The sequence below is a fragment of the Colius striatus genome, chromosome 1, assembly GCF_028858725.1.
Source record: "Colius striatus isolate bColStr4 chromosome 1, bColStr4.1.hap1, whole genome shotgun sequence".
Lineage (NCBI taxonomy): Eukaryota > Metazoa > Chordata > Aves > Coliiformes > Coliidae > Colius > Colius striatus.
In genome coordinates, this window is record NC_084759.1 from 68,192,767 (window position 1) to 68,219,854 (window position 27,088).

The window sequence follows — 27,088 nt, forward strand, 5'->3', positions numbered from 1 at the left end:
ATTTATTCATTTATTTATTAAACTACTAGTTATTTAGTACTTTTTTTTACTCTTCCAAGGAAGAGAAAGGAACAGAGGGAGGCAAAACCCATATGAGTAGTGAAATGAATGCATTTAGATTTGCATGTAAAACCACAAAATCAAGTATCTTCACATTGCATTCCTTCCTTTTTGAAGTTACCGAAAAGATCATGAGGGTTTCTTTAGATAACCAGCTTTCCTCTGGATGATCTAAAGCCAAACCTCTATTTCTTCCTCTTCTCTTAAAAGCTAACGGACAATATCTTCCTGCATTGAAGATGGCATTTTCAAGGCAATTAAGAATGTATAGAAACACTGGTCTGCTTAATTAAACCTCAGTGCTTCTGGCTCTGACGCCTAGCATACTGATAGCTCCTTCTCTTAGAGTCATTCTGACAAGAAGTGTATAAAAACTTGCTGCCAGTTTATGCTGTTGCCATGTCCACCAAGAATTCAGAGGACTGAGGCCATACATCAACCAATTTGAATGTAACTTTCTAATCAGGAAGTAAGACTGTAGGTTAAAACACCTCAGGCACTTTGATAACCTTTCTTCTCTTCCAAATGTGCATTTTCTCCATCAACTCTGAACTCTATATTGGTACATTGTACATACCAATATAATTTATGAAAATTACAGCAGGAAAAATCAAAAAAAAGCCAGAACTATCTTCACAGAGACAGCAACGAGTAGTGACACTAAAAGAAATTACTTTTTATTCCTGTGCAGTTCTTATCTGTCCCACTCCTCTTATTCAATTCTTCCCACCAGCTACCCACAGCTAATTCCAAATCATCCACCTGGTGGTTCACACATTCATCAGCTGGAACAGCAGTGACACATGAGCCTTTTGCTGATAGGAAATTATATTTCTGGAACTGGAGGCATCCTGCCAAATAATTCAGATAGCAAGCTCAAATACTTTTGCAGTCCTTATGTATTTCAGAGTACAGCATCTCATGTTGCTGGGTGAATTTATCACAACTCACCTTCTTGGTCATTTCATGAAGGGAAGAGTACTTGACTCCTTTTTACAAACTTCACCATACATCTAGAAAAATGATTTTTCCCTGCCCATCCTCCAAGTGACCACGTGAAAGACAGCTCTGGAAAGGCTGTAGCTGCTGTACTGCTGACTTTGTGGGAAGGGTGACTCAATATTTTACGACAGATTTCATTAGCCTCACAATTCGGAGGATCAGAGTTACCTTCTAGGCTGTAATAACAAAGCCCCCACTGCAACTTTTAAAAGCTGTCCGTAGCAGACTGTACTTTTCCCACTGGCTGCTCTTTCTGGGCTTCCATAAAACACTGAGAAAAATCAAATCATATCCCACGATCTTAGCTGCCTACACAATTAGGTTATTTTTTAAGGTATATTCTTCTTGCCTAAAATGAAATCTTTGTGCCTCTTACATTAATGCCTTCAGCTATTCTTGATATTGAAGGATATACTCTTCCTAGCCTGAGAGTTAGAAAGAGAGACAAGAAGCTTGCTGGAGTTACTCCTGAGCACCAGTTTGTGATCAATATTCTAGATGTCTTCAACCGACACATTGTTAATTTGTCTGATTTCTCCTTATTTTTTAAGCAGTCTGTAAGTTTTTTAATTCCTAAGTAGCAAGAAAACTGAGGTGTTCAGCAGAATTGTTCCTTCACTCAGCAACTTCATTCCACCAAGGGATGAAGACCATAAACTCAAGACTGGCGTTTGCTTTATCCAGATCACTTCCCAGAAGTCTGTTTAAAGTGGGAAAAAAAAACCTCCTATGCATTAGGAACACATTTCCACAGCTGAAAGGTGAGGTTCTTTTTCATTTAAACCCTTTTTTTCCTTTCATTTTAAGACATTCCCTCTCTCCCTCCCACTCTCCCTTCACCTATACAATTGGCAAGCACAAAATCAACTCAACTTATATACTGAAAACTTACATCAAAACTTAAATTTAAATACTGAAAAAAAAGCATAAAGTCACTTATCATACTAATTTATATGCCTACAAGGTTCTTATGATTCACCACATTCTTTTCTTGAAGGGTTCTAGTACATATGTGAACAATGAAAGCCTTCCTTCAAAAATTAGTGGCCTTAACTGTTTTACTTTTTCCCCTGGGATCCATGGTTTATCTGGAAGAGAAAGACACAGCTTTCCTCATCATTTATGCCACTGTTTAGATACTAAAAACAAAATTATGGTTCATATATAAATGAAATGCTGCTTTAACATTAAAAAGATCATCTCTGCTTGAACTGTGTAGCTTTGACAAGTTAAATAGTAAATTTTTGTACACTGTTTGGAATTTTTGGTGGAATTTTTGGTGGGTAACTCTCAGAGATATAATACCCTACACCTAAGACTAGGTCCTAAATTTGAGATAAATATTTTTCTCATCATCAACTTACCTAACAGTTGTATCTTTAAATTATTTTGGATTGTATCTGACTTCAAGCACTTGTTTAGTGAGTGCTGATATTCCTCAAGGGAGACATCCAAGATTTGTGATTCCTTTCTACAAACTTTCCCTTATTTTTTTTTCCTTTTGTTGTGGATCCCTCAAGCCAGTGTCTGTATGCATCTAGAGTCCTCAGGGGTTTTCCTTGAATATCTGTGAAATTAGACAATTAAATTGACCATGGAGTTCAGTACCTCAGAGTTGGACACCTGAGAATTCTCTACTGTGTATCAAAACATGCATTTGATCTTCTAATCACTTGCTATATATGAAGGACAAAGTAAGACAGTAGAAAACGTGTTTATGTTTACTCATGTGCCTGGGTGTGGGCTTTCTCAAGGATTGAACCAGGCAAACTAGGCACTGATACAGTTAGTTAATTTTATCTAGGTAATGAATGACACTAGCCAGAGGAGCCACAACAGCCTGTCTGGTGTCATGGAAGCACTCACATAACTCAGCTTTACTTGGAAGCCCTTTCTTGGAGCTTCTTACAGGGGAACCCAGGTGTTTCCTTTAGTGTTTTATACAACATTTAATACTCTCTTAATGCCTCTTTACCTTCTTTGAGCCTTTGGCAGTATTTGGGAGAGATGAAGCTGTACTGACACAATATATTATAAAATACAAAGAATAAAATATCCACAGTGACGCTAGTGATGGTTTGCTATGGAGACCATGTAATAATTACAGTTTTCTTTAAAAAAAGACCTCTAGGTCTGATTCGAATACTTCCTCATTAATCAAGATCATTGACCAAAAGAGTAGTTTAAGTTAAAATATTCTTACAAACAAACAGGAAGAGCTATGGATTGTACTCTGACTGTACCTTAAAAGCTTGTGGAGACTAGATTTGCATCTTAAGTACTTCCAGTGAAATTTGTGATTGATGTACTTAAAGTGAGACCTAAAACAGGGAAATGCCAAAATTTCAAGACTGCATGCTAATAGAAAATATGACAAGATCAATATTGATGACATATTTTTAAAAAACTGCCAATAAATTAAATGTAGAACAGAGCATGCTACAGAGTCCATTCCATACTCACAGACCACATGTGATCCTTAAAATGTGACCTGCTGTTGAGGCCATGGAACACATGGTAATATAACTGCACCTGACAGTATTACATAAGCAGACTAGGGAAGTCTGACACTGCTAGACAAAGTGATCTAAAGGAAATAATGTTTCAGATCAAACTTCCACAAAACAGTACTCTCCTGAAAAACTATGGGAAACCTTGTGCAGAGAGATTACAGTATTAGTCCCAAATATTCTCTTTGGTAGTCATTCATATAGTCCATTCATATAGATGACTTTATTGTCATCCATGCTCACATGCAATATCAGTCATAAATCATGGCTCAACATGTGGCTATCAGGTTGGAACACTAGTCTGGAAGGAATCTGAGCTCAGCCTGTGACTATCACAGGCAGTCATCAAACACTTGATATAGTCCAGTTTTAAACTCTCAGTAGACTGCTCTCAAAGCATTTTTTTTTTGTCCCCAACGTGACAACGTACAGATTTTTACAATTTTTTAAGTGAGTGCAATTTTAGGAATCACATAAAAACTGCCAACTGTGTGCCAAACCAAACTTTCTTATAGAACACAAATGAAATTTTAGATTTCTAATTATCCTTCCTTCCTAAGTTTTTCTTAGGAGTGTGTGATTTCTTTGCTAGCAGTGCAGCTTGTGACGTCGTAGTGAAATGAAAGTACAATTATGTGCCCAATGTGCCTTGAATAATACAGGTAGCACTAGTACCAGTATGTCATTCTAAGTTAGATAGCCATCCTAGTGATCCCCCAGACTGACCTAATCAGAAAAGTCAAACACTCATGTGCTTCATCTTGTCAAGTTCTCAGACAACGATTTTTCCTTATCAAGCATACCCATTCCAGTTTACTTTGTGTTAAGGAGTAGGACTGTGTGTCTAGAATACTATTTGTATTCGTATTTTGATCTCAACATTTGTATTTCTGGATACAAATAAATACACATTATCAGAAAAAACAAGGATTGTGTGCATATGTTGGTGGTTGTATTTTCTTGTGGAAGTCGAGAGCTTAAGAAAACAGGAAGAGATTTGAAAATTTGCCTAAAAGACACAGTGTGTTACCCTTCTGATAGGGTGTCCTTGAAAGGAATTTCAAAAGTCTTTAAAATTATTTTCAACAGTTCACACGAGCAGTGAGTAAACTAAAAGATTTGAGACTGAGATTTTTCCGTAAAGTAGGAAGAATATGCTACAAAATTAAAAGAGAAATCCAGAAATAAGATGTGCCTTTTGCATAAACTTGAATGTAAACACTTTATAATTTAAAACTTGCAACCAAATTTGGTTTAAAAACTTTCCTAATCCCAACCTTCTTCAGTATACTAAAAGCCATTTCTTATGGATTTGCTTGCACAAATAAAAGGTAAAACTACACTCTACATTTTTATAAACATAATTTCTTTAGCAGCCAGTTATTAAGAGTGTCTTCTTGGTTTATCCTCTTCAAATGCAATTTTATTCCCAACTCTGACCATTCATGACCACAGAATCACCAGTCTTTACCTGCTCTGTGAAATCACTACTCCTTTTCAGAATTCCAGTCCTTAGTAACACGAGAGCTGACAGCTAGGCCACAGATAATGCAGAAACTTCCCAGATTTCTCACGATCTTACTGATTTCCCTATCTGGGCTTGTTATATTTGTTACTTTCTGTATATTCCTGCCACCAGGCATTTTTTTCCAGAAGGTATTTTATTTAATAAAAACCAATTACACTTAATTCCTCTATAGTATTTCATTAAACTTTCAGTGAGCAATTTCTCTTTTCCTTTCAGAAACTCCATTGTTTTCACTTATGAGTTTGAGGTGCAATTAACGTTTTACCATTTTTTGTGTTTCAATACAACTATTTACTAGTACTGACCTGTCTACTCAAACCAAACAGATTCTGGACTTCCCTAGCAGCAGCTGGCACTTGTTTGACAAGCATTAATCAGGTAGATGCCATTATGCCCCATTCCCCAGAATAACAGGTAAGTGTAATTGTTGCCACGACTCTCTGACTTCCACACGTTTAGTCCTTAACACATACCATTGTTTCAGAGTGAACACCGTGTTGGCTGTTCTCCCTTGCAGAGCTTAACCTGAAACACCATCTATATTCTTGTAACCATTCAGGAGGACTGAATGTTAGTTGAGCACATCAGCAATTCCAGAGATTTAAGGTGTTCATCCTGCCAAATTGAGAATGCTCAGATACATCTTCCAGTTTAATAAGTTTTCCTGCCCAGTAGGCCCAAGTGTGCAATAAAGTATGATGATGAACTATGCCAATAAGTTCTGCCTTTTTATGTCATCCTCTGTCTCACCACCACAAATCTAGTTAAGAACTGAATTACTGCTTGACAGTTTCACTTAAAGTAAACTCAGTCTGTGAAATGGAAAACGAGCAAAGCTGAACATCAGGGAGCTATCCAGAAAGTACGGAAGAAATGAAATGGATGTTCTCCTCTTGATTAGTATTAGAAGACCAGTCAGTTAATAACCATACTTAAAAAAAATTAAAACCTCACATTTTAAAGTTGATTTATAAATGGAAGGCATTTGCATTAGGATTAGCAATGCAATATATATGTAAAAGTTTCACATGCAGTAATGTGTGCCAGTGTTTTTTTAAAATTATTAATTTGCGAGTTTAGTTGGTTTTATTATCATTTATTCTATGTTTCTCCAGACAGCAACAGAACTGGCTATAAAATAAAGAATTTTTCCTGTAAGTAAAATCTAGGCCAGTGTCAGTTTCATTAGCCCATCCTCTGGTTTTGTGCAACAAATTCACATGATAGACACACATTTTTAACATACTATCACAGTCTTAGATTCCAGATTGTCAGATGCTTGGTTACTTTTTTATAGAACAAGCCTTAGTCTAACAGCGTCATGGATCTTAGTAGAGCTGAAAAGTACACTTTGATAAAGTGCAGCTAAGTTTTATGGAGTCTTGTAGTTGTCAGACAGGAGTCAAAGGTCCATCAGACTACCAAAATAAGGCAAATCAAGAGAAAAAAAAAAGTAAACTGTGACCCTTCCTAAGTAGACAAAGGAGTTATTGCAACTCTGTGAGGTCTTTCACCTCTAACACCCATTTTTTCTTCTCCACACCTAAATAGCTCTGGTTGAGTCAGGGCACAGCATTGCTACTGCCTGTATTATACCTTCACAACAGTGAGGACACTGCAGACTCCACCAGCCCTGGTACCAGAGTCCTGCATCAACCTGGAAGGAAAACAGCATTGAATCCTATAGAGCTTAGCGTGATGATCACCTGAAATATGCAAAGGAGCAGACTCTAAGACACACAGAAATGTAGGCTGTGACAGTTCATCCATAAGATATTCTCAGTAAAGCAACCATTAATACTTTAATGTATAGAACATCTTTCATATAAGGAAAGACTGCGGGAACTGGGGCTGTTTAGTCTGGAGAAGAGGAGATTGAGGGGTGATCTTATTAACATTTATAAATATCTAAAGGGTGGGTGTCAGGAGGTTGGGACATCCCTCTTTTCTATAGTAGATAGTAACAGGACAAGGGGTAATGGGATGAAGCTGGAACGCAAAACGTTCCATTTAAACATAAGAAAAAATTATTTCACTATGAGGGTGAGGGAGCCCTGGCACAGGCTGCCCAGAGGGGTTGTGGAGTCTCCTTCCTTGGAGGTCTTCAAGACCCGCCTGGACATGTTCCTATGTAACCAGATCTAGGTTCACCTAGATCTGGTCACATAGGAACATGTCCAGGCGGGTCTTGAAGGGGTTGGACTAGATGATCTCTAAAGGTCCCTTCCAACCCCTACCATTCTATGATTCTATGAAAAAGTAGATATCAGGAAATATTAGATTTCAGTACATCTAACTGTTGGTCAAGGCATGATAGGACCCAGTAGAAACTAAATTGGACAAGTTCATACTCAGACAAAATTTTAGCTCTCCCAAGCCCTGAGACATTCTATTTACAGTACTTTTTGGTATGAAATACTGTTGTTTTAAAGATATTCATGCATTTTCTACTAGAAAAAAAAAAAAGGTGAATGTCAGGTCAAATGCTTTGAAGAACATATTGTGATAGAAGTCTGCACCCAAGACAATGACAACTATAAAAGTTAAATTCCAACCCATTCCCTTGCTTTCTAGTGTCCACGCTAGGTGAAATGGAATGAATGAATATCCATGCTAAAGGAAATGTAGATTACAAAGGATCTAACTCAGAATCACCCCAAGACTCATGGGATTCATACTACACGTATGCTGTCATTAGTAGACATTGGCAACACAACTAGCATATCTCTGAATATCTTTTAAATCCAGTGAACTATAAACCATTCAGTGATTCCGTCCTGGCATTTATGCTGAGGATTAAGCAGACAGACATCTCATGAAAAGAAAGTGTATTATTCTGTACAAGAACAGACAAACTCATGCATTAATACAGGCTGGTAACCAGCTAGTAGAGCAGCATGAGATGCCAGAGAAGAGTGCTGCAATTCCCAGGCTCAGTGTAATGTAACAATATGGTATCTTCACATGCATGGTTTTACTAAAGTCACTGGAATTATATGGATTTACACCAGCTAAAAATATGTCCCATTTTTCATTCTTTTATTTATTTCAAATCAGCATGCTAAAACTGGTATAAGTAAAGAGTGAGCCAGCCAGTTTTCTTCCTGTGGTGCTACTGAGGAGTAATCTTTTCTGATCCAGATGGTAATTTGGCCCATTTTAGAAGCAAAGACTTTTTTTTTTCTTTCACACTTTGATTCAGAATTTGTCAGTCATTGTGGGGAGAACAAGGCTGTGAGGCAGGTGCTTAGAGAACCATATTAAGATATACACAGAAGGAAATCTGCAAAACGTACTTCAAGAGCTGGAAGCTTACCATGTGTGACTGAAAATTGCAGAGACACAGAATCCTAATTTCCAGATTAACTATTTCATCAATTAAAGCAGCATTCACAATCCTTTATTATTTGTCTTCCAATCTGTGACTACTGCTAATACAAAGCTACCATCATAATTGAAATCAAACTGGATATTTGATGCCTTGTGCATATGGCAACCCATGCTTTTTTTCAAGAGCAGTAGTTCCACCTAATTAGTTTTTTAACATATTTGCATTAGTTTATAGAATTCCATAGCTCCTATTAAGCAGAGACAGGTAATCAAATGAGAAAATTAGGTGAGGCCTGGTGCATGCTGTATGTTTACGAAGTAGAGAGAGCAAGTTTTATATTCAAGACAATGTGGTAGCTGTTTACACAAGAACATGACATCTCCTACTGATCCATCCAATTCTCAACCCATTTTGCAAAAGTATTTCAGCTCCCAAATCCCTCATGACACCAGATACCTCCTGAGGATGCACCTCCAGCTCTGAAAGATGCAACATTCTAAGCTGTGGTATATTTTGTTTCAACGGAGAAGCTGTGAGCTGAGGAAGATCAGTGGCATCAGACAAACTTCTAGAACATGCATGATTGTAGTATTAGCAAAAAACAAGTCAGCAAATGCAATGAGAGAAGTGAAACTAAAAGCAGGACCAGTGGTGTGAATCTGTAGTGTGCCCAGGTGGCCAAGAAGGTCACTGACATTCTAGTTTATATCAGAAATAGTGTGGCCAGTAGGAGCAGTGCAGTGATTATCCCTCTGCACTTGATGCTGGTGAGGCCACACTTCAAGTGCTGTGTTCAGTGTTGGGCCTCTTGCTACAAGAAGGATACTGAGGGGCTGGTGTGTGTCCAGAGATGAGCATCGAAGCTGGTGAAGGGTCGGGAGAACAAATTTGATGAAGAGAGTGTTTAGTTGAAGAAGAGGAGGCTCAGGAGAGAACTCATTCTCTACAACTACCTTAAAAGAGGTTGTAGCAAGATGGGGTCAGTCTCTTCTCCCCAATAATGAGTGACAGGACAAGAGGAAATGGACTCAAGTTGCACTGAGGGAGGTTTAGAATGGAGATTAGGAAGAAATTTTCCCTAGGAGAGTTGTTAAGCAATAGCAATGGCAAAGGCTGTTCAGGGAGGTGTCAGAGTCCCCATTCCTGGAGATATTTAAAAGTCCTTTAGATCTTTGTTATGAGGAAAGGCCGCAGGAACTGTGGCTGTTTAGTCTAGAGAAGAGGAGACTGAGGAGGGATCCCAGTATTTATATGTATATAAATGGTGAATATCAGGAGGCTGGGACATCTCATTTTTCTATTGTATCTAGCAACAGGACAAAGGGTAATGGGATGAAGCTGGAACACAAAAAGTTCCACTTAGATATAGAAAAAAGTATTTTACTGTGAGAGTGAGGGAGCCCTGGCACAGGCTGCCCAGGGAGGATGTGGAGTCTCCTTCCTTGGAGGTCTTCAAAACCTGCATGGATACATCCCTGTGTGACCTGATCTAGGTGAACCTGCTTCTGCAGGGAGGTTGGACTAGGTGAACTCCAAAGGTCCCTTCCAACTTTACCCTTCTATGATTCTAGATGAGGTCCTGAGCAACATGGTTTAGTGGTGGGCTTGGCAGTGTTAGGTCAGTGGTTGGACTTGATGATCTTAAAGGGCTTTTCCAACCAAAACAATTCTATGATTCTACAACCTTAAAAAACACACCTAGCCCTATCTTTCTGCTTGCATCCTAACTCAATTACTTTACTATTTATACAGGAATTTACAGCAGTGCCACTGAAATTGTATCCAGAATTGCATCTGTCCCCTCAGGACTGAGCACTTCTGCCCATCACCCATGCTGCAGCCCATTATCTGAGTGTTGGAGCTGTGCTTTTCCCTGTTGCAAGTACAAATGCAGTATTTCTTTCACAATATAGCCCTTTTCTCAAGGACAGGTGCAATGAAAGCATAACATGTAGTCAGAGTTGGGAAAGACTTCTAATATTCATTTTCAATTGGTTTACAGCCCATTTGTACCTTCTGGCAGCCACAGAGGTGTAAATCCCAGTTTGTGAATTCTCCTGAATGGCCCACCAAGCAAGACATCCTGCAAAAAAAGTGCAGCTCTGACAATAAATCGTGTGAGGGCCTGCACATGCTGACAACTCAGGCAAGGCTTTAAGCCAGATGGGGACTGCTTCCTGTCATCTCCACACTGGCAGCAGCTCCTGCCTCCCAGCCTCCCCAGAGCTGACAAGTATCTCCTAGTGGATAGGATACTACCTTCAATCTACAGATCAATCACAAGGCATTGGGAGGACTAGAGGAGAGCTACAGCTACTGGCAACTGAATATAGCATCACTTGTGACTGAACCTCTGCTAACTCATTACTTGTTGCCCAAGGCTGCCTCTTAATTGCTTGTGAATGCTTTCTGTCACTTTAATAAGGTACAGAGTTTTAAGGAATGATTTCTTCATTCTACAATAATTTTTATATCTCACTGAAAATTGAATAACTTTTTATTTTGATTAATTATTTTGAACCTTTTGCATATCCTGAACTCCACATGCAAAGACTCGGTGTCTTTGAAATTGATATTATGTATTCTATCACTTTAAAAGGCACATGCTGTTTGTCTACAAGCCAGCCATACTGCAACTCTGACTTTATGTCTCTTTTTTAAAAACAAATAAAAAGAGAAAGTTCATTAGAAGTATACTTCCCGGAATAGTTGTATTAGAGCTGTATATATAAGAAGTTGTTTGTAGCTCGAACATAGTGAGGTTTGTTAAGGTTTGGCAGGTATAGGAGAAGAGTAGTGTTGCATTATTGTCAGAACATCTGTGAAAACTGAGTCCAAAAAGAACTAGACACATTTATAAACCTAACTTTTCTACATGGTATGTTTGAGATTTTTTTGTTGTCATTATTGTGGTGGGGAGAGTGATGACTACATGGCCTTTTTAAGTTCTAGACAAGAATTAGATGAGCTGCTTCCTTATAAGTAAATTACATTCTGCATTATTTGAGTTAGTGAAAAACCCGCAGACTCCTGCTGAGATTACGTCCCTATTGTACAGAGAAGCAGCAAGAGATATTACGATCTGGATGAGTAAAATGTTAAAGGCTAACAACAGTGAAACTATTCTCTTTTTTCATATAGAAAGCTATGGCAGAGGGAGCAGGGGGGTCTGGTTTTAATTCCCTCTCTCTGAAGTTCAACCTTCTCTTTGAAAACTTCCATCTCTTTATGACCTCATGAGAAGTCATCCAGAGTGCTCTTAGGAGAATTGGGGGACAAACCTCTGTCCTGGTTGTTATGGAAATGCAGTTGCTGCACCTCTCTGGCCCAGTTGGGATGAGAGCCCTGGGGAACATCAGCTGCAGAAGGGACTTCCAGGACTCACTCACTAAGGTCCGGAAAAGATATTGAGAGTATTTATGGACAGGAGCTGTAGAAGCAGAGACTGTCCCTTGGGAATCATGTTTCTTTCTTTATTCATCCAGGCTGGACCACTTGCCCATTCTCTTTCTTGATAACTCCCCACTAGCTTCAGAGAAAGCCCAAGGGCAGCCTCACCTTACCAAGAGCTTCATTTCTGAAGTTATTTCACTACTTAATGTGGGATCTATAACTTTAGAATCCTAGAGTGGTAGTTTCTAAATGTCATCTACTCATTAAAGCCCTCTTCATTGGTAGTAGAGAGAAGTGGGAATTGTTATTGGGTGATTCATATGATCTGTTCCTCCCCTTATCAACTTTGCAATCAGACAAATCTTTCTCCAAAAGCACCAATTTCTCTCCTGTCATCATTAACAGGGTCTATGTATTTTTTTAGACAGAGATATCTATAATTACGTGAAAAAAAAGAAAATCACACCTGCAAAACTTGGAGAGAACGTGCTCTAAGGCTTTCAGGACATCCAGCTGACATCTAAATGTACCAAAATACTTCTTAAAATCCAAATCTTCATGCCTGAAAGCTCAGTTTTGCCCCTCTCTGTCTCTTCTAAGCGGTATGCATTTCAGAGATCAAGATATGACAGAACCAGCTCTCTTTCCAGCTTTTCTGCCTGTCATGGGAGAGGGCTCTTGAGTCAGTTCAGCAACCTGTCTGTCTTTAAAAGCTGACTTTAAGCCAACGGAGTCCCCAGTCAGGGGCTCTTTCCTGAGCACCAGCTGAAAGATGATCTGGAGAGCAACATTTCTATCATTTCTTTGCTGGAGCTAACACATCAAACCAGTGCATGATCGTACTCATCATGAAATGACAAAGCTCCAGAAAACACCTTTCTTCACCTTGTTTCCTCATTTCTTTATGTTTCTCCCATGTATTTGGAGCTAAGTACAAGAAATATTGCAGAGAAACTGCCAAGGGGCTGAATATCTGAAGGTTTCTGTGAGACTCATTCCCAGCCCAGGCAAAATTTGTACTCACAGTTTGCTGACAAGGAGAGATGCAGCCAGCTGCAGTGTAGCTATGAAAAAAGTGTGTGTGTGGGGAGGAAATCTTTGCATTCTCAGTGCCTAATTTAATGAAGTAACCTTCTGCTTTGCACTTATGGAAGTCAATGATACATAAATGGTATCCCTGGATCAGCAATATCTATTACAAATTTCTGGACTATTTTTTAAGAGCTGAATCAGCTGCTTGGCTATTTCATTCCAAATGTCAGGAGTAAATTGTCCTGGAGCAATAATCTCAAGAGCACCAGTCTGTACATGCATTTCCCAAGACCAGAGGTTCAGAACAATCTGGAAAACAGAGTTGAGATCTCCAGATAAAACAATAAATTTTATCAACATTAGTAAGGAGTAGAATACTATTTGTATGACTAAAGTCCCAGAGAGACAAATTGCCAAGATTATAGAAGTGTAGGACCTAACAGCAGTATTAAATTGTCCTCCCTTCTAAACGTAATTATTGGGCTAACTTGGACAATTGCCTGGTAGACAACCAATTATAATTCTCAACAACAGAAGTGTCTCTACACCTCCCGGACCAGATTTTCAGAGCTAGAATAAGTAAAAGGGGTTCTATGTCCAGTCTCACTTCATCTTGCATCCTTTTCAGTATGTATGGATATCTTAGAACCAGGTCATAGATCAATGTGTCTGTAAATGTTTTTTTCAAGATAGCTGCTCTTAAACTCAGACTCTCCAGAAGGCACATTCCAGCAGTACCTCCAACCATCATTAAAGATTCATTTTCTATAGAATCAGCAGAACTTCCTGGCCTGTGAGTTAAATCCTTAACATTGACAGGTTACTATCTTCTTGCAGGATCATGATAACAATAAGGCCTGAAGGAAATGGAAGCACCATCACAAAGCTCCTAGTCAGGAAAAAAAGCCCTTCACTTCCAAAAATGCCACATGCTTCAATCTCCCTTCTGCTCTTAACAGTACTATGTAAATACTCATAACAGAAGGAAAGGCAGCATACATATAAGGTGATTGATTGCCTCTTTTTCCTCCTGGTCAGCAAATCCTATATCCATGCACCCAAAGGGATTAAAAAGCAGGAAATCCAACTACTACAAAGGCTGTAAGCTCCATGCAGAAGTATCCAGCTATCCCATACAAACGCTACAGGAGTTCAAATTTTCAACCTGAAGATATGTCAGGTAACCTGTTCTGTTATTGAAATATTGAAGCAGGATAGTAGCAAAGCAAAAAAAACCAGCAACTCAGACATTCTACCTAGGAGAAAACTGGCTTGTTTGTATGATGCCTCTCTCACACACAAAAAAGCAGTAAAAACACCAAATTGATAAACACAGGTGGGTGTCATGTGCCTGGTGGATAACATAAGCAAACTAAATCCTGTAACTTGAGACATGCCTATAGTAAATGCTGTAAAATAAATTAGAAATAGTAAAATAGAAATACAAAATGAGGTTTAGCCATACAGAGTTTGACTGGATTTATTTTAGCCTACTGAGAACAAGAGTAAATCCAGAGTGCTGGATTGCTTACCCCTGCCTGAGATGGTTCCTCAAAGGCTGTGATAAGGATTTCTTCACTGGAAGCACAGGTAGCTATATACTGCTTCATCTAATGTATGGTAAGTAAAATGCAGTATGCTGCCACCTGTCCCTGATCTCAGAGGGTTAATAGCTTCCTCAGTCATAGGAGCTTTACTTCTCAAGCTTTACTCCTCAGTACCTTATCTGCCCTAATCAAGCAGGTTCCTTACATTGAAAGCAGTCAGCATGGTTATAGTGTTGGCAGCTACACCTGACCTCATCTCTAAGATGGGCAGTGTGAATGCTTCTGGTTTCTACTTGGCAGAGTCATGTCATAGCAGTATTCAGAAAAAGACCTTCAGAAAGCCAATAATCTTTTCCTTAACTTCACAGCCAAATTTTGGAGAGCACTCGGCTGACAAGGGTGGATTTAGGGTCTGAATACCCTCAGGATGGTCAGAACATGTGATGGAACCTCTGTGGCACAGAAGCTGGGAAGAGGAAAAATAAAATTAAAGCCAAAGAAAAAACAACAAGAAGTAGTAATAAAATAAGAAGAGGAAGAGATGAAAAGAGATGAAAAGAGAAGGAAAATAAGAAAAAAAATACCGAGCATAGCGTAGCCTAGTGAAGTGAAGCAATGCAAAGCCAAGCAAGCAAGCAAGCAAGGCAAGGCAAGGCAAGTACCAGCAGTTGTCAGCCGGAGAGGCTTGGCTGAGGTGGCAGTCTACAGAGCCTTGTAGGAATCTCTCATCATGAGATGGCCAAGGTGGCCAAAGACCATACCAGATAAGTCAGAAGTCTGAGATGAACCTCACTGCGGGTCCAAAGGCCCTCAGGATGGTCAGAAGATGCGATAGAACCTCTGGGGCAAGGAGATAGGGAAAAGAAAATAAACACAACCTAAGAAAAAGCAGCAGCAAAAGAAGAAGAACAAAAAGAAGAGGAAGAAGAAGACGAAGAAGAAGGGAGATTAGAAGGGATGAAAAGAAAAGGAAAAGAAGAAAAAACCTACCAAGCATAGCATAGCCTAGTAAAGCAAAGGAAAGCTACGCAAGGAAAGGCAAAGGAAGCACAGATGAAACCATTTTTTTACTTCTAGGTGCTAAAGGATTCAATATCATCACACCACATTTCTTTCTAAATGTTAACCACAGACTGAAAAAAAAACCAGAGGGTGAAATCTTAACTAAGAAGTTAAATCCAGCACTGTTTCTTTGAGCCTAAACAATCTGTGAATATAATACTGTTTATTTTTTTAAAAAAAGCCATTCATATGGGGGAATTGGTAGACAGCTATTTAGACATCAAAGTATTTCAGACTGGAGCTATGTGGGTTTTGCTCTATCATTCATTTAAACAAAAATATCCTATGCTGTATGGTGTGAAAATGAATAAATGCACTGTAAGTATCCTGAGACACACTTCCATCTCACAGCCCCATGCACTTCTTCCTCTGTAGTGCTTGGATACCATGGAAATTAATACCAAAGAAACTATAAAAAATATCAGTTCAGCTTCTTATAAATGCTAAATTCTAAACCTTTACCGTGATGTAAATTTGAGTAACATTCTAAGTACTTGTTCTGAGAAATGTCAGCTTTAGTGCATCAAAACTGTTTATTAATGAAAAGTCTTCTATTTATGAATTTCCTCTTTCATTCTCCATCTTTAATTACCTGTTGCAAGGTTTCTGGTTGATGGCTCAGAAATCAAAATTACCTATTTACTTGACCACGTGAAATGTAGTCAAAAGGCTAATGAAATCTTCAGATATCTTACCAGGGGAGAAACAGGTAGAGAAGCTATAGGAGTGTTGCATGTGCTACAGTCTTTACTGGAATAAGCCACACAACAGAAAGACTTCACCTCGATCATGATCAAATTTGTTACAACCAACCATGTCATCCTCATCCATCTCAGAAGCCAGCCATGATCCATATTAAAATTAGGTATTTTTGCCTTTATATTATTGGAAGGTGGTTCCAGGATATTACTAACTGGATAGTTTCTTCTAATACCCACTCTGAATTCACTGAAGACCACTCAACCATTTGGTCTGAAAATTCTGCATCAAGTTCTGTTATTCACAGTTCAAGACAATGTGTAAACATTGGATATAAAAGGGGGGTTGGACTAGATGATGATTAAAGGTCCCTTCCAACCCCTATTCATTCTTTGAGTCCATGAAAAAAAGAAAAACAATGAGATTGGCCAAAGTACTGAAAAGTGCTTTAGAGTGCCAAGGTGGGATCGACTGCAAAACAAATTCACATGAACAGGTAACTTGTAGACAACAACTTTGTAGAGATTTGAGTTTTACCAGATGAGTAATGGAGAAGAATCTATTTAACCTACCAATGGGAAGTGAGGAGAAAGCTCTGTATGGGGAGGAAGGTTTGAATGGGCAGGTTATGCTGTCCAGCTTCAACCCAGTAACTCAGGGACAGAGTGAGCCCTTGAAGATGTGACATGATCCCAGGCCACTGAGTGATGCTTGGTAGCTGTGACATTTGTTCTGGTCAGACATATACAGATCCAGATATTCATGGACCAAAATGGAAAGGAAATTCTAGATTTTTTTTCTGACAGCTCTAGGCAACAGTCTCATAAGTCTCAGGAGCTCCAGAGACAGTTCGGCATAAAGAGGTACCTCAGACACTGAGGTGGATTTGCAGGATGTGAGACAGCAGCACCCAGACGTATTCTCCCTTCTTGAAGGTGTGGGACAGGCCTTGGGGGTATACTCTGAAAGGGCAGGCTGCTGTACTTTTTTCTCCTGTCAGCACTGTTCCACCAAGTGGGGAACGTTATTGTCCTTCCCTCCAGTGACCCCTCCAAATGCCCTCCTAGAGCCAGGTCCAGAACACAAAGAAAAGTGGGTGGAATTCCAGGAAAAGGGGGTGAGGCAGTAGGCACCAGGTCAGGGCTATAGCTGTATTTTAATTGTTGGCCTCCAGATGCATGCCTCTGCATTTTCTTCTGTTGAATTTCATATTGCGTCTGTTAGACCAGCTGATAAAATGATCCAGCTCTTCTGCTACAGTCAGGTCATCTTCAGCTTCAGCAATACCTCTCTAAGTTTGTTTTTCATCATCAGCTTTTTCCTAGTTCTATCTAGAGGTCAGATATTATTATCTGCAGCAGAGGCAATTTCAACTCTGATCTCCAATGAATACTTTCTTTTTTAAAGACTTTTTTTTTATCCTAATAATTCTGTTTTAGTCAAATCTATTAGCCTTGGATTCTCTTCTTGCCACCAAGGACTTCCTATGAGCATCAGATAAAGTACTTTGCTTAAAAATACATGGATTAACTCACTGCATTACTTGCCTCTGAAAAATAAGTCATCAATAAAAAGGTATTTGGGCAGACTAATGGCTCTGTCTATTTATTCAACCTCTCATCAGATACCATATCTGTATCTGTGTTGCTTTTCTTTGAAATCTCGTACAAGACTTTGTAAAATACTGATATCAAAGTAAGTCTTCTCTGCTTCCTTGAACCAACAACTTCATCCCCACAATTTCCCTTCTACGTTTTACTATCACCCAGGTATCAAAATACTCCTGAAATAAAAGATTCAGAAAAAAACCACAAAACGACCCAAACCCAAACATTCACTTTGCTGGTATTGTAGTTTCTTGTGCCAACTCTCTTCACAGTCTAGGACAGAGGTTAGCAAAACTATCTGGTATTATATGCCTTGTCATGCTAACTGGAGCAAGCATTGCTGTTAACCTCAAACATGATCATTTGAACTATTGTTAGATTTTTTTTTCCACCATTTCCAAGTGATTCAAAAGAGGACATCCTATTTTTTGTTGTTGTTGTTGTTGTTACAAGAAGGTTTCATAAGGTTTATTTTTGTAAAGCTTGGAAAACTAAATTCTTCCTCATGAGCCTGAATTCTATAATTTTATTCACCCTTTTTTCATACATGTAGCTTCTGCATCTGTGTCTTTAATTATCTGGCTCAGTCTTTCCTTTTTTTCTGCCTCTCTTGCAGACTCAGTCTATTTTCTCTCCAAACTTCTGGGCATATGTTAACAATACTTTTTAAATGGTCACAATCTGAAAGGAACTATTCTGAAATGCAATTCACTTGATTGTTAATAGTAGTCATCAGAAATCTTTGTAATTATTCCTGTGAGAATACTTGTATAGATTACATGAAAGGATGATTGCAGAGGAAAATAATGTCTGTCTTGAGTGCCTGTTATTTATCTGGAAAGCCTTTTTTAATAAAGGAAAAGTTTCTGGCATACATTACGTAAATGTTGCATTGTTTCAAGTCCTTGTTCTTAGATCCTCTCCTACCCAATTTTCTGAAATACTTGCCTTCGTTTTGAGTGCCACTACATCTAGAAATGGAGAACTCCTCTAGCAATTGTTGACAACTAGTGCTACTGGAGAAAGCATGACCAGGTGATCTGGGAACTTGTCAGACATATACTATTTGGCCTGTCTCTTGACATAAATTTTTAAAAAATATTCATTTCTTCCATGTTTCTATTCGACATATGAATACATATTCCCACACAATCCTCTAACATTGACATGAGTGTTGGGTGGCAAAATGAGTTAATGAACTATTATAGAAAGTTTTCACTATTCTTTAATTACTAATCCTTGTCCTGGGTTTTTCTGGGATAGAGTTAATTTCTTTCCTAGTAGCTAGTATGTTGCTGTGTTTTGGATTTAGGATGAGAATAATGTTGATAACACACTGATGTTTCTGTTACTGCTGAGCAGTGTTTACACGAAGTCAAGGACTTTTCTGCTTCTCACTCCACCCCACCAGCAAGTGAGCTGGGGGTGCACAAGATATGGCAAGGGCAGCTGACCCAATATGGCCAAAGGGATATTGAATACCACAGGAAATCATGGTCAGTATATAAACTGGAGGGAAAGCTGGTGACTGCTTGGGAAATGGCTGGGCATTAACCAGCAGGTGGTAAGCAACTACATTGTCCATCACTTGTTTTGTATATTCTAATCAGTTATTATTTTTTATTGTTATTATTGTTGTTGTTGTTAATGTTATTTTCACTTCCTTTTATTACAGTTATCTACCTCACCCCACTGTGTGGGGAGTGAATGAGTAGCTGCATGGTGTTAACTGCCTGGCAGGTTAAACCATGAAAAATCTAAGGCTAGAAAATGACAACATGTGTTGTCTATTCAGTTCCTCTTGCAACATGACCTAATAATACTTTTTTTTTTTTTTTGGTCAGAGAAGTTCTAGAACAATGTCATAATGCTAGTGGGACTCCTACATAGTTCCCCATCTCTGTAATTAAGTAAGTTTTTTAATGATGTGCCATGCAGAAGATTTCATACGTGCAGTACAGACTGAGAGAATGGATGGTCTGGAATAGATTCAGAAATGAGTGAGGATGGTGCCTCCAGGACAAGAAAACGCAGCCTGGGAAAGGAGTTCTCACCTGCTCTTTCACTAGGTTAAGTGATCTGTGGTTTTGGGGGCTGCTTGAATTTATGAAAGGCTTGCTAGCAGGTGGTGAGCATTTCCAGAACAAAAAGAAAGGTGAACTATCCAGATCTACTGTCTTGCAGGTCAAAAATATTTTTGGGGCATTACTCTTTGTATGTTACCAAGCACCAAAAAGAAGCTGGCAAGTCCCATCTCTTTCTTTATGCCTCCTGTTCTACCCAATCAGTGCCTGTGTCTGACCTGTGTTGACACTTGAAGTATAACAGAGATGTACATTGATGACAAATAAGTTGGTTTATTTCTACATTTGTCCAGCTTCATTTAAAGAATGTTAAAGGAAATCCTAATATTAACATCTCAGTTTGGGTGTACACTGCTTTCCTGGCCTATTTGAAAATATCAGCCTTAGTGTATATGCCTGTAATTAGCATGTGCTCCTCTTTCACTGACCATCACAATGCTGCCATATAACTAAGCTATAGTTTCTACTCGCTATTGTCATCTGTAGGTGATTCTACTTTCTTATCCTTTTTCTCTTGTCTTTTAAGACAGTAAGAAAATTAATTCTGATCTGAGATGTGAAAGATCCACAGGAGGAAAAAAATCCATGAAATGTGTGCATACAAGTTGAAGATGAATAATCATTTAGTCTATTTTGGACCTCTCCACTGATTGCGAATACATTATCAGTTCATAAGTTAAGCCAGTAGGAAGTCCTGTGTAATGTTCTGTACTATTCCTCTATCCAGTTCTTTTAGACTTAAGAAATTAATCAATGTCTCTTTCATTCTGGATGAAATATATTTATTTCAATCAAACTTTTCCAGATCTCCCTTCTCTAACTCAGTGCAGTCAACCTTTACTGGGGTTCAACTAGACTTAAAGTTCTAAGGGAAATGTGATATTTATCCTGATATGAAAGAATTGGCTTATGTCCACTATTCTGATCCTGGAACCTGTTATTGCTAAGTCGGGTTTGTTTCTGCCAACAAAGAACTTGTTCATCCTTACTCAGGGCTAAACATGATGCTCAGCAGTGCCTAACTTACCCTTAAACCATAGAATCATAGAATGGTAGGGTTGGAAGCTACCTTTAGAGAGCATCTAGTCCAACCTCCTTGCAGAAGCAGGTCCACCTAGATCAGGTTGCATAGGAACATGTCCAGGTGGATCTTGAAGGTCTCCAAGGAAGGAGACTCCACAACCTCTCTGGGCAGCCTGTGCCAGGGCTCCCTCACCTGAACAGTAAAACAGTTTTTTCTTATATTTAGGTGGAACTTTTTGTGTTCTAGCTTCATCCCATTACCCCTTGTCCTGTTGCTAGATACCATAGAAAAAAGGGATGCCCCAACCTCCTGACACCCACCCTTTAGATATTTGTAAATGTTAATGAGATCCCCCATCAGTCTTCTCTTTTCTAGACTAAACAGCCCCAGTTCCTGCAGCCTTTCCTCATATGAAAGATGTTCCATTCCCCTGATCATCTTGGTGGCCCTGTGCTGGACTCTCTCCAGATGTTCTCTGTCCCTCTTGACCTGAGGAGCCCAGAACTGGACACACGACTCCAGATGAGGCCTCACCAGGGTAGAGTAGAGGGAGAGAAGAACCTCACTCAACTGCTGACCACACTTTTCTTGATACATCCCAGGATGCCATTGGCCTTCTTGGCCACAAGGGCACATTGCTGGTTCATGTTTAGTTTATTGTCAACCGAGACTCACAGGTCTGTCTCTGCAGAGCTGCTCTTCAGCAATTCGACCTCCAGCCTGTACTGGTGCATGGGGTTGTTCCTTCCCAGATGCAGGACTCTATACTTGTCCTTGTTGAACCTCATGAGGTTCCTCCCTGCCCAACTCTCCATCCAGTTGAGATCCCACTGAATGGCAGCACAGCCTTCTGGGGAATCAGCCAGTCCTCCCAGTTTGGTGTCATCAGCCAACTTGCTGAGGGTAATGCTGAGGGTGTCCCCTCATCCAGGTCATTGATGAAGATGTTGAACACAGCTACAAGGAAAGCTCCTTGGGTTTCTCCTTAAAAGTTCACTGTAAAATAAACACACACTGTGTGACTGTGTGTGTGAGCATGTTCCTTGGAGGGATGTTGGGAGGAACGGTCCTCAGGAAAATGGGACCCTCCTGTGCTCCAGTGCAATTCCTCTGATTCCTGCAGGACTCCAGCTAAGCACTAATAAGTCCTGTGGATAAATGGTATCCCAGGTAAGAATATGATAAACTTTACAAGAAAAGATATAATTGAAATTAAAAATTATGACCATAGTTATGTTCATGTATCTGTCAAGTTCATCAAACCATCTTGCACTCCCTCGGGAATGTTTAAATCCCCCACAATTGCTGTGGCTTTGCCTCCCAGAAAGCCTGTTCCCCTCACGAGAGCTGCTGGCTCCTGGTGGGTCTCCTCGCTTCTCCTCCACTCCGCATGCTCCAGGAACACCTGGATTACCTCAATCGGCAGCACAGCCACAAATAAATGAGAGAAACGAGGAAAGGCTGTGGGAACTGGGGTGGTTTAGTGTAGAGAAGAGGAGACTGAGGGGGGATCATATTAATATTTATAAGTATATAAATGGTGGATGTCAAGAGGTTGGGGCATCCTTTTTTTTCTATTATATCTAGCAACAGGACAAGGGGTAAAGGGATGAAGCTGGAATGCAAAAAGTTCCATGTAAACATAAGAAAAAACTATTTCACTGTTCAGGTGAGGGAGCCCTGGCACAGGCTGCCCAGGGAGGGTGTGGAGTTTCCTTCCTTGGAGGTCTTCAAGACTCGCCTGGACACATTCCTATGCAACATGATCTAGGTGGAGTTGCATCTGCAGGGGAGTTGGACTCTATGATTTCTGGAAGTCCCTTCCAACCCCTACCAAAAAAACCTAGCCAAACAAACAAATTTGTCCTGGTACCTGATGATTAAACCTCTACCATATCCCAATTCATTCATCTCTGCGCAGGGCTGATACCCACTACAAAAGAGAGATGGCTTCAAAGCTTCAAAGTCTTCATGTCGATTTTTACATATTCTAAGTTTAGAGGTTGATTGTCAGTGTTACAGTTTCTTTTAGTCATTTTTGTATGTAATTATTTTTCATCTTACACAATTGTCTGCAATATTGAATCATGCCAGAGTTACACCACTTAATTCATCCTCTAGGCCTGAGTAGTGTGTAGAGCTGTACAGTTCAAACTCTGAAACACTCTGTTTAATGAGGCAAAGCTGAGTAGTGAAGAAAGGAAACTGTTTATTTGCAGAATGGATAGAAAGCTGATGAATGGACAATTTGGCCAAGGTCAGGTGGAGAGAGACAGAATCCAGAGCGGAGCTCCACCTGCCTGAATAGTGTATGGCCTAACTTGAATTGGCTTTCTCAACAGAGTTAGTGCTGCTAAATTATGTGTAGAGCAGACATAAATGTAGCAAGTACCCTTAGAAACTAAATAAGATTTTTTACCACTGGGTTAGTTGTGGGTAATTCACATGAACATAGATTTTCTAGATCAATGATTCTCCTCCTGTAGTTTTATTGACTTCTCCCAGCAGAGGTATGGTACATGGCTTCTAATACTTTGTCCTCTTAGTTGCCCCATTTACAAAAAAAAATGTCAATTTATCTTCACAAGATATGTCAAGGGAACATTTTCTCTGAATCTGAAGGGCCAATAGTTCTTGTTGAGCTGTTTAAAAAGAAGTTTGATAGTAAATAAATACTTTAATGTTCAGTTTTGTTAAGTACTGAGGATAAATTTCCTAAATAACTATGTCACTTTTAGAAAGGAGAAAAAATCCCTTCTAGTACAAGGCCAGTTCATCCTTACAGTCCTGAATTCCCAGGGATAAGAAAAGATTTTTCAGGTGCTTATGGCTGTGGCTGCACAGCTGTTTCCTTTTCAGATGCACCTTACTCATGGAGGTATATCAACCTTACCTATTTGTTTGAGACCACTCATAGAGCAAGCCATAGCTGAAAGGCAATGTGAGAAGTTGCCCCAGAACTGCTAGTGCCCCTTAACTGAAATGCAGTTCTTGAGCATAACGTGAGATGAGCTTAGCAAGTGCATTACCACTAGTCTACGTCAAGTGTGACTGCAAACATAGCTCATTAGCAGCCCTCCTGTGAAGGATCCTGTGACTGTGAGTGCAATAATCTCTTCAAGCTGATATAGTAAAATGACTTAAATGCTGATGCCAAAAGCCTTGTAGGGATAGTCCGGAATAGGACTGGAATAGGACAGGCAGTAGAGGCTGGTCACAAAAGTCTCTCGTGAACAGAGATCCCACCCTTCCAAGTCTCATTCTGAACATACCTTCCTCTACTCTTAAACAAGGATTAAATTCCCACCAGAAAGGAAGGAAAACTTATTTATGCCCATGCTGGGTTTTTTTCCCCGGCGAGAGAAAAAACATATTTAGTCTTCCCAAAGTGTAGGACTGAGGTATTATAACATGGCTTATGAGCGTTTCAAAGAGGTACATAGCTAGATGACAGAATTTATTGATGACATTCATGTATACAGGCTGATAAAGTCAAGATCTGATTGCAAGAAATTGCTGGAAGAACTTGAGACTGAGAACCTGAGGGGATGGGTTAGAAAATAGGGCAAATAAAATCGAATCCAGCAAATTCACAATAATATAGAAGAGACAAATGTGTCTGGACTCCACATATATCTATAAAGTGATGGACTCTGAGTAGACCATTACTCTATAGAGGATTAACAGCAAATCTTTATTTAAAAATATCACAAATTATCTGGTTCAGCACAAATATTATCATGAATGTGGTTAATTATCATCCAAAGTTTTTCACACTTACTTTCTGGATATGACCACTTTCAGCTCCAGGCAATTAGATATTTTTTCCTTTGTTTACTTTTGTTGACATGTATTTATTTTCCATATTGTTAGCTGTGTGACTAGTGACAAAATTCTTTACCAGGTCCCTGCTGAGGAAATGACAGTTGCGGTGCTCCTGCCTCATCATCCTGCTGCTAAGAGCTCCTCGTAAACCCCTCCAATAGCCCCTTTGCCTGGTTGGAGGGAGTTGAATTGCCCAAGTAGGAGCAGAGCAAAGAATCACCTGAGTAGGGACAGAGAGGAGATCCTGGAAGAGTTGCAACTGTAAAGGGATGTTGTCCAGTGGAGAAGCCCCTATTCTGATTTCTTTGCCTGCTGCAAGCCAAGGCGTGAACAGCAAGTGACCATGGCACCCTCTATCTTATCCCTTCTCACTCAGGCAAGTGAGGATTTCTGACACTTTCCACAAGACCATCAATGGCTCAAGTATAAGGAAATACATTCAGCACCAGCTTGTGCCCTGTATAATGGTCTTACAGGCAGCTGTAAGCTCCCCAGCAGATATGGTCAAAGGCAGATCCCCCTCATCAGATTACTACATGAAACTTTTCTCAAAATAGTTTCCAGTTCATTGATCTGTCAAACAGTTCTGGTTCACACAGTCCTTTCTGAGAACCCTTCTGGGCCTTTTTTCTTCATTGTTCCCAGGCATACTTTTTTTCTGAAGTTAGCATTTTGTTCAGATTTTCAATTTATTTGTTTACCATACAGCTTCTTAGTTGCTTGCTGAAGTAGGAAGATGTCTTTAACCAAGAAAAGCCTTGCAAACCCATGGAAAGATTTGAGATATTCTGAGAAATGGGGGGGGGGGGGGGGTAAGCTGCTTTTACCAACTGTACATTTCTCTGATATTTCCTTTTGCAATTTATCCAAAATGGTAATAGCTGAACTCATGAACTTGATAGTAATACATAATACATACATCCTGGAATGAAAAGGAAACCACACAGATGAACCATGTATTTAACATCTATAACATTTCCATAACAACAATTTAATGATTTGACGTGTCTGATAGATTTGCATTAATGAATAGGAAGAACAATTGTGGGACTGAGACCATTTTGAGCTGCCAATATGTCATGTACCTCATGCTGGGTGCAATCGCCTTCCAGTTTATATGCAATCTGTAATATGAAGCATGGATATTCCTTTCCTATCTAAATCTCATCCTGAAAATCAGCCTGTAGCAAGATTTAAATAGCCTTTTTTTTTTCTTTTGGGTCAAAACCAGTTTCCCAACAGTTTTCTGCCTGACATCTCAAAATAAGGAGATATAAGGAAATTAAAAATGATAAATTGGCCTTGCAACTCATAGAATCTTGACTTATGCAAGATTTTCTTTTTTGTTTTGAGTCATACATTCAATCTGTCTCAAGAAGTGGAGACTGCAACCAAACATTGTTTCTTCACAGCATCACAGTTTGAGGAGCTAAAGATCCAAATCCAGCTTGGCATCCCATGTTCGTTTCAGGGCTCTTATCGGTGACATTCAGATGCATTAAAATGCTGGCTTTGGTCAATTTTGGCTGGGAAGCAGCAGTATCAAATAGTTAGTCATTACTAAATGAATATGGTGAGGAAATATAATCCAACACAACAGAAATAAATAGGTGAAGAGAAAATAAAAAAGGTAAAAGATATAAGAAGCTTGTCTAATTATAATGACTGTGAATTGCTGATGTTGATCCAAAAGAGCATGTAGCAGTACTACAGAACCATTGGCAAGCCAACAGAGACAGATAAAGGGAAATGAGACTTAAAATAGCTAAATGTAAAGTAGTATATTTATGGAGAAAAAATAACTGGCAGGCATATAAAACTGAAATTGCTGTTTAGAAAAGCAGCAATGCAGAAAACCAAACCCAGAGCTATAATAAATATATTAAAAAAGAGCCCACAATGAATTGTCATTGCAATGTAAATAAATGCCAATCTGTGCTGCAAATAAATGACAAAAGAGGTAATCATAATTCTGCTCAGCCTATCTCTGGAAACTACTTACAATATAGTTTCATTTTATATCTCTCTGTTAGTCCTTGGAGTGTAGTGTATAAACTAATGGCACTGTTGTGGTTTTTTGAAAAAATATAGACTAGTGTCTCAGATGTGCAAATATATATATCTTGAAAAATCAAGGCACTGGTAAGCCATTCTTTGGCAGTATTCACAGGTAACTTTTTGACAAACTGACTTTGAGGGACAGTGATATTCCTTTGCTGCAGAAGTTTAACTGGAAATAGTGTAATAAAATCTTGTTTAACATAAAAACCTGTAGCAGGTAGTTAGGGAACTAGTGTTGCTTAGACTTCCTAGGTAATAGTTCTGTTTCAGTGTCCTGGTAATCGAGTGGAGTCAGTCAAAGTCACAGTTAGTGGAATATATTC